The sequence below is a fragment of the Poecilia mexicana genome, unplaced genomic scaffold (genome assembly GCF_051168715.1).
Source record: "Poecilia mexicana isolate PSO_F unplaced genomic scaffold, ASM5116871v1 scaffold_8, whole genome shotgun sequence".
In the NCBI taxonomy this organism is placed as follows: domain Eukaryota; kingdom Metazoa; phylum Chordata; class Actinopteri; order Cyprinodontiformes; family Poeciliidae; genus Poecilia; species Poecilia mexicana.
The window spans coordinates 636,500-652,628 of NW_028263377.1; the positions used below are offsets into that span (position 1 = coordinate 636,500).

Here is a 16,129-nt window from a genome sequence, read left to right on the forward strand (position 1 = left end):
AGTCTGCTCTACTTGTCAAATTTTAGAGTGCATACATATTAAAACTGTCACTGTGTCATGACATAGAGATATAGTGTGGTATGATACAATAATCTGTAAAATAAATAAATACATAAAAATCAACCTCCTCCAACTCCTCCCTAAGATACTACTGCAATCTGTAGAAATACATCACTCCCAGTCAGAAACAACTAATCAGTCTGAGCTCTTTCAATCAAGCTTGTGTAGCACTAGTCATGGTGCTACTAGTGATAGCATATTATTACAGGAAAACTTTATCCGTCATCATTGGTGGGTGGCCATGTTAACTACCCTAAGGATTCATAACAGGCTCTACTGTTGAGAAGATGCAGAGAGCAAGGTGGATGATGTGAGCGCATACACAAGCTACATTTACTGCACTAAGAGCTTTCTCCTGGCTCTGACTGGTTGGTTCTGACTGAGTGGTGTATTTCAGGATTTAATACTGGGAACACTTGGAGAAGGTTACTGTTACAATCACGACAGTAACAGTTTTAAAAAATGTCAATGTGAAAAAGTTAGGCGCTATGGACCTCAATGCCGTCTCGCTGGAGATGGGCACCAGCACCCCTCCGAACCCCACTAGGGACATGGGTGTAAGAAAATGGATGGATGGATGGATCTCAGTGTTTTGAGATAAGAGCAGAATTGGATCTCAGAAAATAAAATGTAGATGCAAAGTTGTGCTTCCAGCAATAAGCAACAATGAATTGAGTAGATCTGAGACAAAAATGCTGAAAATATTGAATTACTATGGAGGTGGTCAGTCACATGCCTCTGTTCTGATTCGAGCCACTATCTGACTAAATCCGCCTCTGTCTGTCTGTCTCTGTCTTGCCTGTCTTCCTCCATTGGTTTGCACCGAGTCTATTTTTAGCCCCAGCAGACTGGTCACGTGGCAGGGGGAGGACGTCAATAATGTTGTTGTTGGTGGTGGGAGAGAGAGCGCGAGGCAGAACGAACGAAGACAGTAAATATGGAGGAGGTGAAATGGTAGGAGGTTAAACGCATCCTGCCAGCTAGCTTTACACCTTTCCGTGACCACCTTAAGGAACTTAGGATTCTGCGGTGGTGAAGGGAGTTGGGGGTCTGGGGGAACGCGCACCGAACCTCGGCGGTGACCGCATCCGATAGGAAGCGACCTGAGCTCCGCCGAAACTCACGGTACTGTGCGGTCTCCAAGAGGGAGTGCAAGCGTGAATACGTGTGGCCGTTCTACGATATGCTTCGCTAGTTAAATGTTTGTTCTGACTACTGTTGGAAGCAATGACATTTTTGGCTGCGACTACAGACTAAATGTGTTGGCGTGCACAGAAATGCTACAGCTAGCTAAAGGACAGAAGCTTTTACTTGGGAGATCTAGTAACTAACCAGCTATTAACCAGGTAACAGTACAGGTGTTTGCTGTTGCAACACGCTCTGGGAACTTAACGTGGAGACACCAGCTAACTATAATACATCTAACAACTGACAGCCAAAGGTTAACCACCAGAATCTACAGTAGAAGCATGCAGCTAAACAGATGGCAGCAATTAACTCTTTTGATGGCTTAGAGCTGACTATAAGCCATCGATCGCAGTCTCTAGTCACTAACACCACTGTCTCCCGGTAGGATGTGCAGCCACCAGAACACTTGGCTCATACATGCAGTGTAGGTTACACATGCATGTATGAATGAGGTCCCTAACAATCTAACACAGAAGCACAAGGCTTTAATACTATACTTAAAGCCTGTTTCCAGGTTGTTTCACTGACTCTAAAGATAGAAGTTCCAATTTCTGAAACCATTGTTTATGCATATATTATACATGTCCCACTTAGGACTGGGCAATAAATTGATAATGTATACTGCAATAGACACGTGATCAATATAACTAGAAAATATGTCCAATAGAATGTTCTAATTTCAGTGAACTGTGATCCAGAACCACACAGCATTCTGGGGGATGTAGGCCAAGGAAGGGCATTCTTCACTCAACCTCTCACAGCCAGCTAAGCAAGGTTGGTGGCATCAACTGACTCATTAAATAGTTAATACTTTATTATTATTTGTTATAATAATGATATAATTATTTTGCATTCATCGGTAAACTAGCAACAACTCACTGACTAACTTTAACAACAGTAATTTTGTGTTTTATCACAGTGCCTCATAATTGCTTAAAAATAAAATGAATGGGTTGGAGTGAATGTAGAAAAAGAGTGTAATAGCTTGAGAGGAAATTGTGGATAAAACAGAAAAATAATATCTATTATTCTTTTCATAGTTATGTAATATGTACAAATATGTACATATTGTTTCTGTCTTTTATTTTATTTCCTCTAAAGCGTATATAGTTCCATTTAATGGTGTGTAAAAGTGAAGTCAAATTCTTTGTGCGCACCGTCTTGGCCAATAATGCTAATTCTGATTTTAAAAAAATTGAAATTTCCAAATTAATTTAATTGACTGTGCTTTGTATTAAGTCTCTTACAAAAATATCTACACATGAATATATGTGAATATACATATTCAAAATTGAATATATTTTAATGGGACAAGTAATAAACCCAAACAAAGTAGTACATAATGTGATATGGAACCAAAAGGATACATAGTTTTACTTTAATACCCCTATTTAAAATTCAATGCTATCAACAGTATTCAGAGGCCACATAGTGAATAGCTAGAGACCACCACTGTGTAAATCAGTCTCAGTATAAATCCTGAACATCAACCTAAACACTCCATCACCAAGATGAAACATAATAGTTGCAGCAACATGTTAGGCACAGAGGACAATTCTAAAAGAAAATCTATCAGTGACTGCAAAAAGATTTAAGACCTGGTTCACCTTCGTGAAGGACAACGATTCTAAAATTAAATTAGCTTCAATTGAACAAAAGACTTCCTAAGCTACTGCTGCAGCATATTTTCTAGCCATTGTACTATCGCTGTGTTGCAATGGCAAAGAACTATCAAGATAAAATATCTGTTATTGTACTTCAGCTACACAATACATTGAATTGTAATCATATATGGACACAAATGTGTACAATATCGGAATGCAAAGGACAGTTTTGATGTAATATTTGGTAAGGCAGGATATTTGTGGACAAATTCTGCTGAAGATAACATATTTAGCCCTGTTGTTATGGCCCACTGGTGTTTGGGCTTTTAGTTTGATTTAATTTAAGTCTTGATTATTTCTTGTTGGTTTTTCCATATTTCTTGGTATGCTAGTTCTTGTATTTTTTTTCTACAATCTTTGTTTTTGATTTAATCATACTAATTCTCCTCTCCCCGCAGAGAGCAGGTCCCGAGATAGAAACTTTTGGTAACACTTTATTTGACGGGGTGTGCATAAGACTGACATGACACTGTCATAAATATGACATAACACCTGTCATGAACATGAACTAGTCTTTATGAATGTCTATGACTGTTGTCATGAAGTGACATTCGGTAAATAATGACACTTTTAATGCAAAGTTGCTCTAAAAGTTGCATTGAAAGTCTATTAAAAGTGCCAGCTTTGCATTAAAGTGTCATATAAAAACATAAGGCAAAGTCGGTAGTTCATGACAACAGCCATAGACATTCATAAAGTCTCCTTCATGTTCATGACAAATGTTATGTCATATTTGTGACAGTGTCATGTCAGTCTTATGGATATCCCGTCAAATAAAGTGTTACCAAACTTTTTAACCTCCATCGATCCATTTAAGACACACTTAAAACTAGTGTTGGGAGATGTGCTGGTGCCTATCTCCACAGGGTTTTTTTTCTCATAATTATTAAATGCCATTTTTTATACTATCTAAACATAAAACATGAAATAAAAAAAAATTACACATCATCAACATCTATCTGTACATTAAACTTTTATTCCCATCATTAGTAAAAATATCAAACTGAACCTCTTTTTACCTGAAGCATTCAATGGCTTGTTTGGTTTGTTCATCATGAGTTGTGCAGTACTTTGTCTGAAGACAAGGAGAACTTGAATAGAGTGCTGTTTTTACCTGCAGAAAATACACGTTCCAGCTTTTTTCTTTGCATTTCTAAATGCAAAAAAACATTGGCAATGACAGGCAGCAGCTTAATCTCAATGATAACTACCTGGTGTAATAAAACTTAAATAAATAAGTGAAAAATATATAATAACTTTAATAAGTTATTGTGTTAAAGCTATAACGCCTTTTCTTCCCAGTGTTGTGACTGGAACTTGTAGTCAGCAGTATCGCTTGGAATTTCTGGTATTCAAGTCCATACTTTGTTTAAGGTGGTAAAACAAATTTCTTGTCTTTCCTCTCTTCCACATACTTTGCAGATTACATTTTTCTGTTCTTGGTGTGACTGTTTTACCCTCCTTTGATTTTAAAAGACACAATCTTTTAGACCCCACAAGTTTACCCCATGCACGTCCCAGTGGGGCTCACACTGATCCCACATGCGCTTTTACCCTTCCTACTGTGTGACAGCGAGGCTGATTTAGAGTATATGTATGTGTGGACTGAAATTATGTTTTTGTAAAATTTCTTGTGATGACATTTGTTGTGAATTGGCACAATGTAAATGAAATTGAATTGAATATTGAGTAGTAGTATTGCAAATACATGATTTTATTAGTTTGCTAGGTAGTTAGTGATGTCTGATATATCAGCATCAACATTGGTGACTACCAATTTTAGTAATTTTTTAACATATCAGTATGGTTCCAGTTAATAAAACTGGGTCCATATTAACAATCAATGTTGATTTCAATCTTGTTATTGTTTTGTGTTTCTGGAGGAGGAAAGGGTTGGTCATGTGTTAATTTGTTTAATAAAGAGACAACAATAATAATGTACCACAAGATTAAAGCTGGGGAATGTAACTATTATAAAAAATATATGTTTTTCACATATTTTTTAAAACTGTCACTGTCTTGACAGATTTTTTTGACAGATAATCTGTAAAGATATTCTGTGGAAAAGAAAATTGAGCTCTTCTGTCTTTTCCCAGTGCTTCTAGAATTAACTACAGAAATGCATTGATCCTTGTCAGAAACAACCAATTATGCTTGTGTATGCGCTGCTCACAGCCTCGCTCTTGCTCTCTGCTACACGACAGCTGATTCTGTCATGAATGTTCAAACTAGTTAGCCTGACACTGATGACAGTGGATAAACAGTTTTCCCGTAACAGTAAGTTGTTTCTCCACCATAAGCACATTGAGCAGTACGTTGATGAGGTTGATTGACACTTCTAAGACCCTTCTCCTGGTTCTGATTAGCTGTTTCTGACCAGGAGTGGTGCTTTTCTTCAGTTGGCAATAGTGGCACTGGGAGGATGCAGAGGACAGTGTTTTATACTGTTACGACATATATGTTTCAACAAATATGTAAAAAAAATTCTTTCTTTTTACAAAACTTACACACCGCAGCTTTTAGGGTTGTGTTTAACTGTAGCAGAAAAGCAATGTCAATGGTGTGGTCATTTTATGACGTCATAAATATATATGATTTCACTCAATACCAGGAAGTGGCCATAACAACAATGTTAAATTGGTATCAACCCAAATTTTTGTCTCTGTTAAACACTATTACTGGTATTACTTCAGAATGAACCTGTGTCTCAGTGGGATAATCCATATAAATAAAGGTCAGACTTAAAGATAATACCAGTGGAATGAACAATGGCATATGACAAGAGATATTATCAAAAGTTTAATCTTTCATTTGCCATTATCTGCCATATAAATGAACAGATGTTTAACTGTTTGTCTTCTTAGCATTTGGTATGATGTACTCAGCACTGACAGCATTTCTTGTGTTTTCGCAAGTAGCGGATAACAAAGGTTAACAAAATTTGACTACTGTACTGACCTTTATTAAATGATGTGACGAAGAAAGTTATGTCCCAGCCAAAGCACCTAGTTGTGCACATCAACACTTTAGAGAAAAATCTGTATTATTGCAGATTTGCCAGATATTGTCAGATCTTTTGGTACAGTTAGCTGCTAGGCTGCTCATGATTGATGACTATTTGGTGAATACAAAGAGATCTTCAAAGACAACTGTAATTGTCATAATATTTGAATTCTTAAAAATCTGGTAGCATTATCTCTGCAACATCTTTGTTACAGGTGGGAATCATTTTTGATGGAATTCTGTACACATGAAACCTTCAACTGGATTAAATCGTTTTGAAGAGCAGGAAATTTGATTGCACAATTTATGCATCTTAACCAAAATCTTTTTTGCTCTGAAGCCAGTGTAAGAAGTGCATTTTTCAGTACAAAATACTTCATTTATCCTACTGGGATATAAAATGTCTCATATCATCTAACTACCTACAATGACAGTACTTGGGTAATCATCTCTTCACCAAAAGCAGTGCTTTTGCCACTCCTTTTTAAATCTGTGTGGCCTTCTGGGTCAGAAACTGAGCAGAGAGGTGGAGTTGCGATATATTCCTTGCCCATTATGATTGATGACCATAATGGTATTGTCCTCTCTCTTTTCTTTGGTCCAGCTATCCATGAAGTCTCCTTTTCAACTCCTCTGAAAATTAGACTCTTTGCAAAACATCTTTGTTGTCACATTCACACAACATAACTTTCTCAAAGTAAAAGAAGAAACAAAAATTCTTCAAGCTGCACAACATCCAAAACCAGAAAGAATAACTCCCCAAAACAAGCAATGCCACTTCATTAACCAAAGTTACTCCAACATACTGTGACTGGCATAATTATAGAGAATTTTGAAATACTTTGCGATTAGGATAAAAAATAAAAAAAAACAGGCAGCAACACTGTCCCTGTGCTTGTAAACTTTAAATATCAGCATTTTGGGGGTTAGCTTTTTATTTGTTGAGTCAAATACTATTTGGATTTTTAGTTGACATTTATGAATGTGGAATGCTGTTTATGCCTGGTTCACACAGCAAGATTTTAAAATTGTCGGGCGATTTTCAAAACCTGAGAAACCACACGACGATAAAAAATCGTAGGTATATCAGGTGTGATTGTGTAGTGTGTGTACACCCCACAGTAGGAACACACACAATTCATTCAACAGTCAGATGGATGGAAAATCTATATTTGTTTGAAGGTATGAGCGAGGGAATCCAGGAGAGCTTAGGCATGTAACCCAGGTGAGCATAGAAACCACATAGGGCTAACACTCAGGTGTCGAAGGTCTGGGATCCAGGTCTTCTTATCCCACCTGCTGATAATCTTGATGGAATGCATGTGCCGGAGCACATCTGCTGGACATTAAATGAGCCTAGGTGCTCCATGACATCCTAGAGTGGTTTTTGATAAACCTAACACCACACAAGGACATCACAAACCAAATTCCTTACACCAACCCCATCAACAGTCGCCACCAGGCGGAGTACAGAAGCGACTGAAAAATTTCTTGCTCATCAGAAGGGAACAGAGGAGACTGGTAACCTAGGGAGACTTCAAACTTGTTAAAACCAGTGACTGATAAGGTGTGAGTGTTATGAGCACAATCAACCCAGTCATAAGGACTTGCGGTGAGGAAACTGGAAGCAAGACTGTCCTTGGTGTTGAAGGCTTTGGAGAGCTGTTTCCAGGCTTGAGAGATGAACTGGGGGCCATGATCGGACAGTATGTCTTGGAGAATGCTGCAGAGATGGAACATGTTTGACCAGGAGTTGAGCAGTTTGGAAGGCAGTGGAAGATTTTCTGAAGGGAACAATTTGGCAGGCTTTGGAAAAACAATCAGTGTTGGTCAGACTGGTGATCATACCTTTGGATGGTGGTAATCCAGTAAAAAAGTAAAAATGGTTATATGAGACCAAGGTTGTTTGGGAATGGGAAGAGGTTGAAGGAGTTCAGAAAATGGTTGATTTTATTGCGGTCGCAGATGTGACAAGCAAGGGACATATTCTTTGACATCTTTATTGATGAATGACCACCAGAACTTCCAGTTGATGAGGGTGATGGTTTGGCTGATTTCAGGATGGAAGGAGAATTTTACCAAGTGAACCCGATGAATAACTTGGGCACAGATGCAGGAGGGAAAGTAGATCTTGTTAGGGAGGCCAGTACCAGGATCAGGTTCATTCAGTTGAGCTTCAGTGATGATGCCTTTGATTTCCCATGTTACAACTCCAACAGAAGAGATGGGTAGAAGGATGAGAGCCAGGGTTTTATCCTTGGAGTCTTAAGAGAAGTTAACAATCACTTTGCTTTCTGTGAGAGAAAGACGGTGAGAAAAATAACACAAGGATGTACACTGAACAACTTGCAGTCATGCCAGTCTGTTGAAGATGAACTCTTAAATGGCCTATAGTCCAATAATGGACATTGGGCCATGCAACTACTGCTCTGGTGGACATCCCTGCATCCAACTTGCCAATGTCACACTCCTGAATAACTTGCAACATCTTGTGACAAAATTTGACATTTAGGGGTGGCCTTTTATTGTCCCCAGTCCAAGGATTGTCCAGCTGTTAGGGTAAGCTAGCCGTTAGCTGTTTGTCTGATCACCCATTGGACATGCCCCACCCATGCACTGAGTAAAAAAACAACTCACTGAGTAATGCTCAGTGACACCAAGTTGGATTAAAAATTATACACAAATCAAGAGAAATATTATTTTTGTACAATAAAATGTCAGCTCATTTACAGTTGTTAACGCTACATGGCAATATTTAACATGGGGGATTTATATTTTTGTTCAGTATACCGTAATTAGTTATCAACAGGAGATCTTTGTGACAGCACAGCTTCAACCGCCAAGTCAGAATCATCCACCTCAAAAATAAACCTAAGGTGGGGGTCAGGCTTAACAAGGACTGGCACTTCGGAGAATCTCTTCTTGAGTTCAAGGAAGGCTTTGTCAGGATCCAGGGTCCAGATGAAGGTGATCTTGGTTGAAGTGAGAGATGTAAGAAAGGGGCACTGCTGTTTGGCTATAGTTCCTAATGAAACGGTGGTAGAACTTAGCAAATCCTAGAAAACATTGCAATTGTTTATGGTTGTTGGAAATGGGCCAATCCAGCCAGTCCTGAAAAGCTTTGGTTTGTGCATACCTGTTTGCTCTCAAAAATTTAGCTCAAAAAGATAATGGATGGTTTGTGGAATTCACATTTTTCTGCTTTCAGATAATCTGTTTTCCAAGAGGCATTAAAGGACGAGGTGGGCGTGTTTCCTGTGGTATTTCCTGTGGTTTCTAGAAGATCAAAATGTCATCAAGGTAAACAAAAACAAACTGATAGAGAAAGTCAACAGAGGACATCGTTGATGAGATTTTGAAAAACTACAGGTGCATTTCACACAGTGGGGTCCGAAAGGCAGTCTTCCACTCAGCTCCCTGGCATATGTGCACTAAATGATAGGCGTTGTGTAGATCGACCTTGGAGAAGATGGTGGCATCATGGACTGGTTCAAAAGCAGAGAAGATGAAGTAAGGGGGGTTTATTTTTAATTGTTATCTGGTTGAGCTCCCTGTAATCAACACAGGGCTCAAGGAACCCAATTTTTACCAACAAAAGGAAGCCTGCTCCCAGAAGTGAAGATAAGTAGTAGATAATACCTGTATTCATAGATTAATGGATGTACTTTTTCATGGTCTCATATTTTATATAGGACAGATTTAAGAGACGACTGGATGGCAACAGGACACCATGGAGAAGATCTTTGGCACAGTCATACAATCGATGGGGAAGCAGAGAGAGAGCTTTGGATGTACTGAACACTTGTTTGAAATCCAGGTATTCATCAAGGACATGCTTCTTTTGGGCAGCTGGAAACTGGCTTGGAGGAACGGCAAACAGACAGACAGTAGGTGAACCAGGACTCGATGTGCGTTTCAGATCAGTCAAAATGTGGATTATGTTTGTTCCTCAGTTCACAAAACACATCACACACACAGTTGGTGACAAAAAAACACTGTACATTATATAAATAAGGAAGACCAGAATATAGCCATCTGCATTTTCTGGGTGAAAAATATTATCAAAACTGAGCTAAAAGGCACTTGTGTTTGCACATAATGCTAGCTGAGAAACAACCGAAATTAGCTTTACCCCACAATGTTATAGAAGCGAGAGTAGCTCAATATAGCCACGTAACATATATTGTCATCCTCAAACACCAAACTGCAAAACTGCAATACAATTTTTTTAACAAGTACTTACCTGGTGAAAGTCATTGTTTCACCAGGTAAACAATGACCCATGAATGGCTAGAGGGCCCTCTAAGCCCGTGAACATTCACCTCCAGCTAGTAAGCATCTCACAATGCAACTGTACAGTTGCATTGTGAGATGCTTACTAGCTATGTACATATAACATTTACAGATCCAGTGGTCCAATCACATCCCATATACTTTCCATTCACATTTCAGATCACAGTAAATAGCTGTATTTTCAAAACCCACCCACTTTACTGTATTTTCATGGTGTAGTTTTTACAGCCATTTGTTACAGTGTGGACAACTGTCAAATCATCAGACTTAGCCATAATTGTCTAAGCAATAACATGACCATAACATAAATTTTTGTATTAAAAAATACCTAATTTCTGAGAGATTGAATTCTGGGTTTTCATTACTTATAAAATAGTCACTTAATTGTGTTCCCAGTGAGTAAAATGAATTCTGGGATCCCTTATGTAAGAACAGCTAGAACAGCAGTGTGTGTGTGTTTGTGTGTGTTTGGAGAGTAGTAGGCCTACGTGTATGTTGCGTATTTTGTTGGCATCTTAAGATGGACATGTACAGAGGGGCTGACGTTACATCAGATTTGTGTCTCTCCGAAAACAGGAGGACCAGCAGGGAAATTACCTCTAAATCCTCTGCTTCCTCTGCTTCCTCCCGGTCTCTATTGCTCACACTTGCTGTTTGTTTAGGGAGGAGGTGTTCAGGTGAACTGTTACCATGGCAGCCAGACCCCCAGTTGCCAGGCAGCATTCCTGCTCTTCTGCAGAATGGAGGGGGCCAGGTATTTTGGGAAATGCTGGTGTGAAGAGGAGGAGGAGGTGGTAGAGAAGTAGAAAGAGGACTGATTCCCAGTTCTGGGTACTTTAGCAGCGGTAGGAGAACAAAAGATACTTCCTAACATGAGTTTGGGTGTCAATGTCATTAGGTCATTAGGTCATTAGGCTAATTGAGCAGTTGGGCAGCAGATTATATTCAGAACTATTGCAACGCAAAACACAGCATACAGTTACCAGGGATTTGAATGTGTTCTAAAATAAATAAATAATGTGTCCCTTCTGACACAGTGGAACATACTTGGTCAACATTATTGAAAGTTATTGTACTTACAGATTCAAAATAAATCATAAAGGCAGCTTGAGAGTAGGGATAATAGGCACAGCTCTTAGATGGACTGACTCTTACTAAACCACTTAGTTGATTTTTCCATAGCTACAATTCCAGTTTCTTTTTCAAGTGCTCCAAGGTTCCATCTTGGATCCAGTGTTGTTTTTATGACACTACCACTGAGGGTGATTGTTAATGGCCATAGTATAGTTGATGATGGATGATGTTCATTCAACTTTTCTGGACTGCTTGAGTGAGATTCAAACCTAGATGACATGTAATTCTTAACATATAAATGTTAACAAAACACATCATTCTGTTCAGATGCAGCCATATTTATGATCATTCTGGTCTCCTAGGTCTGTAAACCTCTTTTATCCACTTATCTGTCAAGAGCATTGGCGTGATATTTAACAGAGATATTACGCTGGATAAGCAGGTAAGCTCAGTCATCAAGTCAAGCTTTTACCGACTCAGACTTATTGCCAAGGTCAAAGGTTATCTCCTCAAGGATCTGGAGAGAGTGATTTATGCCCCTATGTAATCACATCTGGTTTATTGTAATTTGCTTTACTATGGGATTGACCAAAAAAAATGAATTCTCTGCAACTAGTTCAAAAAGTAGCAACCCAGCATCTCATCTGTAAGCAAGAACATTATCACATATCACCAATATTGGCTTGACTTCACTAGCTTCTTGTACTATAGGGCTGATTTTAAAACATTGTCAGTTTTTAAATGTCAGTTTTTAAATGCCACAGTATGTGTCCAAATTGTTGAATTTGTATAATCCAGCCAGAATGCTCAGGTCTGGTAACCAGCTACTGGTCAAAGCCCCAAAACCTAGGTCGAAGACTGAAATGTGACAGAGCTTTTGGGGTTTCTAGACTCTGGGACAGCTTGTCAATGAACATTAGATTGGCCTTAACCCTTGAGAGTTTTACATCTTTTTAAAAGACTTATTATTTATCCTTTGTTCTGGAATTTTGGTTTTATGTAATATACAGATAACATATCCCAACTTGGTAAATCTTTGCCAAGTGCCCCATATGTTATATAAAAATTGCTCAAACAATTGAAGAAACTCTGATAAAGCCCCAAACAAACAGTTGTTAGTATTAACCTTTGTTTAGGTAAATGTGACCATCTGTAAATCAGTGTTATGAGATACATTCAGAATTTCTGTTTAGTCACATTGGAATTAGAATGTAAAATAACAATTTATTTGTCGAGTTACTGAGGTGTGTCATCAGCATTATATAACTGAAAGTATAGATCAGGGGTCTGCAATCTTCACGGTCCAAAGAGCCAGGCTGCAGACCCCGCGTTATATAAACTTGTGTGAAAAGGGTGAATGGCTGTCACTTTGCCCATTGTTACAATTTTTTCTCGGACTGTTTATGATTGACAAAATATAAAATGTGGACTGTTATATATGTTTGAAATCTCCAATTTTGTTGTCAGTGATGCCAACAATTCTATTTGCAGTTTGTCAAAAATACCTTATGGAAAATAAATTTAAACTAAAAATTTAACCCTATTTAATGAGAAAAATATTAAAAAGACAGTTTATTGCCATAAAAGCAGCACAGTAGAATGCAGAGCAGGAGACTGTTAATGTGTGCACCAAGTCAGAGTAAGTTAACTGCAATAAGATGTCTGCAAATACTGGATCAAGGTGACATGATGATCCAGATAGAAAAACCTTAGGCTATCTGTGTGTGTTTTAATATACTCAAGGAGATTGTACATTTATTTTCAGGATGTCAGTGTTTGTCAATTTTCCATGCATTCTTCCTCTTCACCATATCATTACTTTAGCAGTAGGTGGAGCCAGAGGACCAGGGGGATCTCCAGTAAGCTTCAGGGTACATCTTGTTTTCCAATTTAGAATCTTGCAATAAACCACACATAAATCACAAAAAAAGTTATGTCCAGGGTTCAGTGCTGAAATCTACCAAGTTAAATTTGTTTGTATACATATCAGTCCAATTTCTTTGTATATTTGCTGAGCTATGTTGTGAGTGTGAAATCAAGAATGATTTGTATTAAAATAGTTAATTACAATTTATCTCCAACATTTGGAACTAGACATTTGGAACTTGCATTATTAGATTGTAGATACATGTAAAAATATCTAACCATAACTCCTGCTTAAAAGTAGATATTTGTTGTAATTCATATTTATTGCAGGAGGCACTGTATGTGTGTCATGGATTACTTGATTTGTAGTATGTAATAACTAGGGAAACATTTTTTCAGTAGACTGTTGTTGCTACATGCTCATCCAAGAGTGAAAGTCAATGACTCAAGGAAAACTGCTGGGTTTCCTCAGACAGAAACATTTTAAACTACTTTGAGCATTCTGTAGAACATTCTGTTGGGTAACTAGAATCAATTGGAATGTATGTATGATTGAAATTATTTTTTTTGTAAAGTCCATTGAAATGACATTGTTGTGAATTGGTGGTATATAAATGAACTGAATTGAATTTTAGTTTTTGTAGTATGTAGTAAGTAGGAAAACATGTTAACTTGCAATTTATCTCCAACGTTTGAAACTAGATTTGCATTATTAGATTGTAGATGCATATAAAAACAACATGTCTAACCATAAGGGGGCTTTCATCGTGTTAGAGGGGTTTGGTGTCCCAGTGATCCTAGGAGCAGTGATCCTAGGAGGTGTTTGTGCTTCTGGGGCTTCATGCCCCTTGTAGAGTCACCCAAGGCACCCAAGACTGGTCCTAGGTGAGGAACCAGACAAAGTGCAGCCCGAAGACTCCTTATGATGAGCAAAATCATTGGAAATAATGTTTCCTCGCTCGGACACGGGTCATCGGGGCCCAAATCTGGAGTCAGGCCTGGAAGTAGGGCATGCTGGCGAGGGCCTGGTGACTGGGCTTATGCACAGCACAGCCCGAAGAGGAGACGTGGGTCCCCCTTCCTATGGGCTCACCACCTGTGAGAGTGGCAAAAGGGGTCGGGTGCAGTGTGGGATGGGTGGTAGCTGAGTGCGGGGACCTTGGCAATCCTCGGTTGCAGAAGCTGTCTCTTGGGACGTGGAATGTTACCTGTCTGGTGGAGAAGGAGCCTGAGCTGGTCTGTGAGATTGAGAGGTTCTGGCGAGAAATAGTCTGTTTCACCTCAACGCATGGCTCTGGTTCTGGAACCAGTCTCCTTGAGAGGGGTTGCATGTTCTTCCACTCTGGTGAACAAGAGTGTAGCATCCCTCCGCCTATGAGTGGGGAGAGGGGTTCTAATTGTTCTAATTCTAATTCTAATTGTTGTTTGGGTGCACCAAAAAGCAGTTCAGATTACACCCTTTTTGGAGTAATTGAAGGGGGTACTAGAGAGTACCCCTCCTGGGGACTCCCTTGTTCTGCTGGGGGACTTCAGCGCTCACATGGGTAATGACAGTGAGACCTGGAGGGGTGTGGCTGGGAGGAACAGCCCCACTGATCTGAACTCGATTTCTGTGCCCATAGTGGATTGTCCACAACAATAACCATGTTGAGACATAAGCAGGGGTGAAAGTAGTTTTAAATTCTTGGGGGTACTACGACAAAAAAATTATATATATATGTATGTATATATATATATATATATATATATATATATATATATATATATATATATATATATATATATACAAAGAGAGGGAAGGTCGTCCACACAGAAGGGGTATCACTCCCAGAAGGAACAATAGCAGACATAGAGCACAGCTACAAGTACCTGGGAATACAGCAAGCAAATGGCAACCTCGATGAGGTCACAAGGAAAGGAGCCACAGCCAAATACCTCCAACGAATAAGGCAAGTCCTGAGAAGCCAGCTCAATGGCAAGAACAAGATCCGTGCAATAAACAGCTATGCCTTGCCAGTAATCAGATACCCTGCCGGAATAATTAGCTGGCCAATGGAAGAGATGAAGGCTACGGATGTTAAGACTCGGAAGCTACTAACCATGCATGGAGGGTTCCACCCCAAATCCAGCACCCTGAGACTGTACACAAGCCGTAAGGAAGGAGGCAGAGGACTAGTGAGTGTGAGAGCCACTGTCCAGGATGAGACATCCAAGATCCATAAATACATCAAGGACAAAGCCTCAACGGACGATGTGCTCAACGAATGTCTCAGGCAATGGGGAACAGAGGACAAGGTGCTGGAGGAACCATCATGGGAGGACAAGCCCCTACATGGGATGTACCACCGACAAATAACTGAAGTGGCTGATATCAGGAAATCCTACCAATGGCTGGAGAAAGCTGGACTCAAGGACAGCACAGAGGCCCTCATCCTGGCCGCCCAGGAACAGGCCCTAAACACCAGAGCAATAGAAGCTCAGATCTACCACACCAGACAAGACCCAAGGTGTAGGTTGTGCAAGGAGGCCTCTGAGACAGTCCAGCACATAACAGCAGGGTGCAAGATGCTGGCAGGGAAAGCGTACATGGAACGACATAACCAAGTGGCGGGCATAGTGTACAGGAACATCTGTGCAGAATATGGACTGGAAGCCCCGAGGTCAAAATGGGGGACACCCCCAAAGGTGGTGGAGAATGACCGAGCTAAGATCCTGTGGGACTTCCAGATCCAGACAGACAAGATGGTAATGGAGAACCAACCGGACATTGTGGTGGTGGACAAAGAACAGAGGAAAGCCGTTGTGGTGGATGTAGCAATAGCAAGTGACCACAACATCAGGAAGAAGGAGCACGATAAACTGGAGAAATACCAGGGCCTCAGAGAGGAACTGGAAAAGGCCTGGAAGGTGAAGACCACAGTGGTGCCTGTGGTCATCGGGGCCCTCGGGGCAGTCACCCCCAAACTGGAGCAGTGGCTCAA

General features: G+C 39.7%; 1 protein-coding gene across 11 annotated transcripts in view; it reads left to right on the forward strand.

The window, feature by feature from the left end:
• Positions 1–924: 924 nt before the first annotated feature.
• Positions 925–16,129, forward strand: part of hdac5 (histone deacetylase 5) — a 97,002-nt gene continuing 81,797 nt past the window's right edge. For 2 of the 11 annotated variants that reach the window (XM_088007989.1, XM_088007988.1), the window contains exons 1-3: positions 925–1,185; positions 1,932–2,022; positions 9,124–9,802. The gene's annotated coding sequence lies outside the window, so the exon portion shown is untranslated. Of the gene's footprint in view, positions 1,186–1,931; positions 2,023–9,123; positions 9,807–16,129 lie in introns of all 11 variants that reach the window. The other 9 variants (XM_088007979.1, XM_088007980.1, XM_088007982.1 and 6 more) reach the window with 9 other exon arrangements.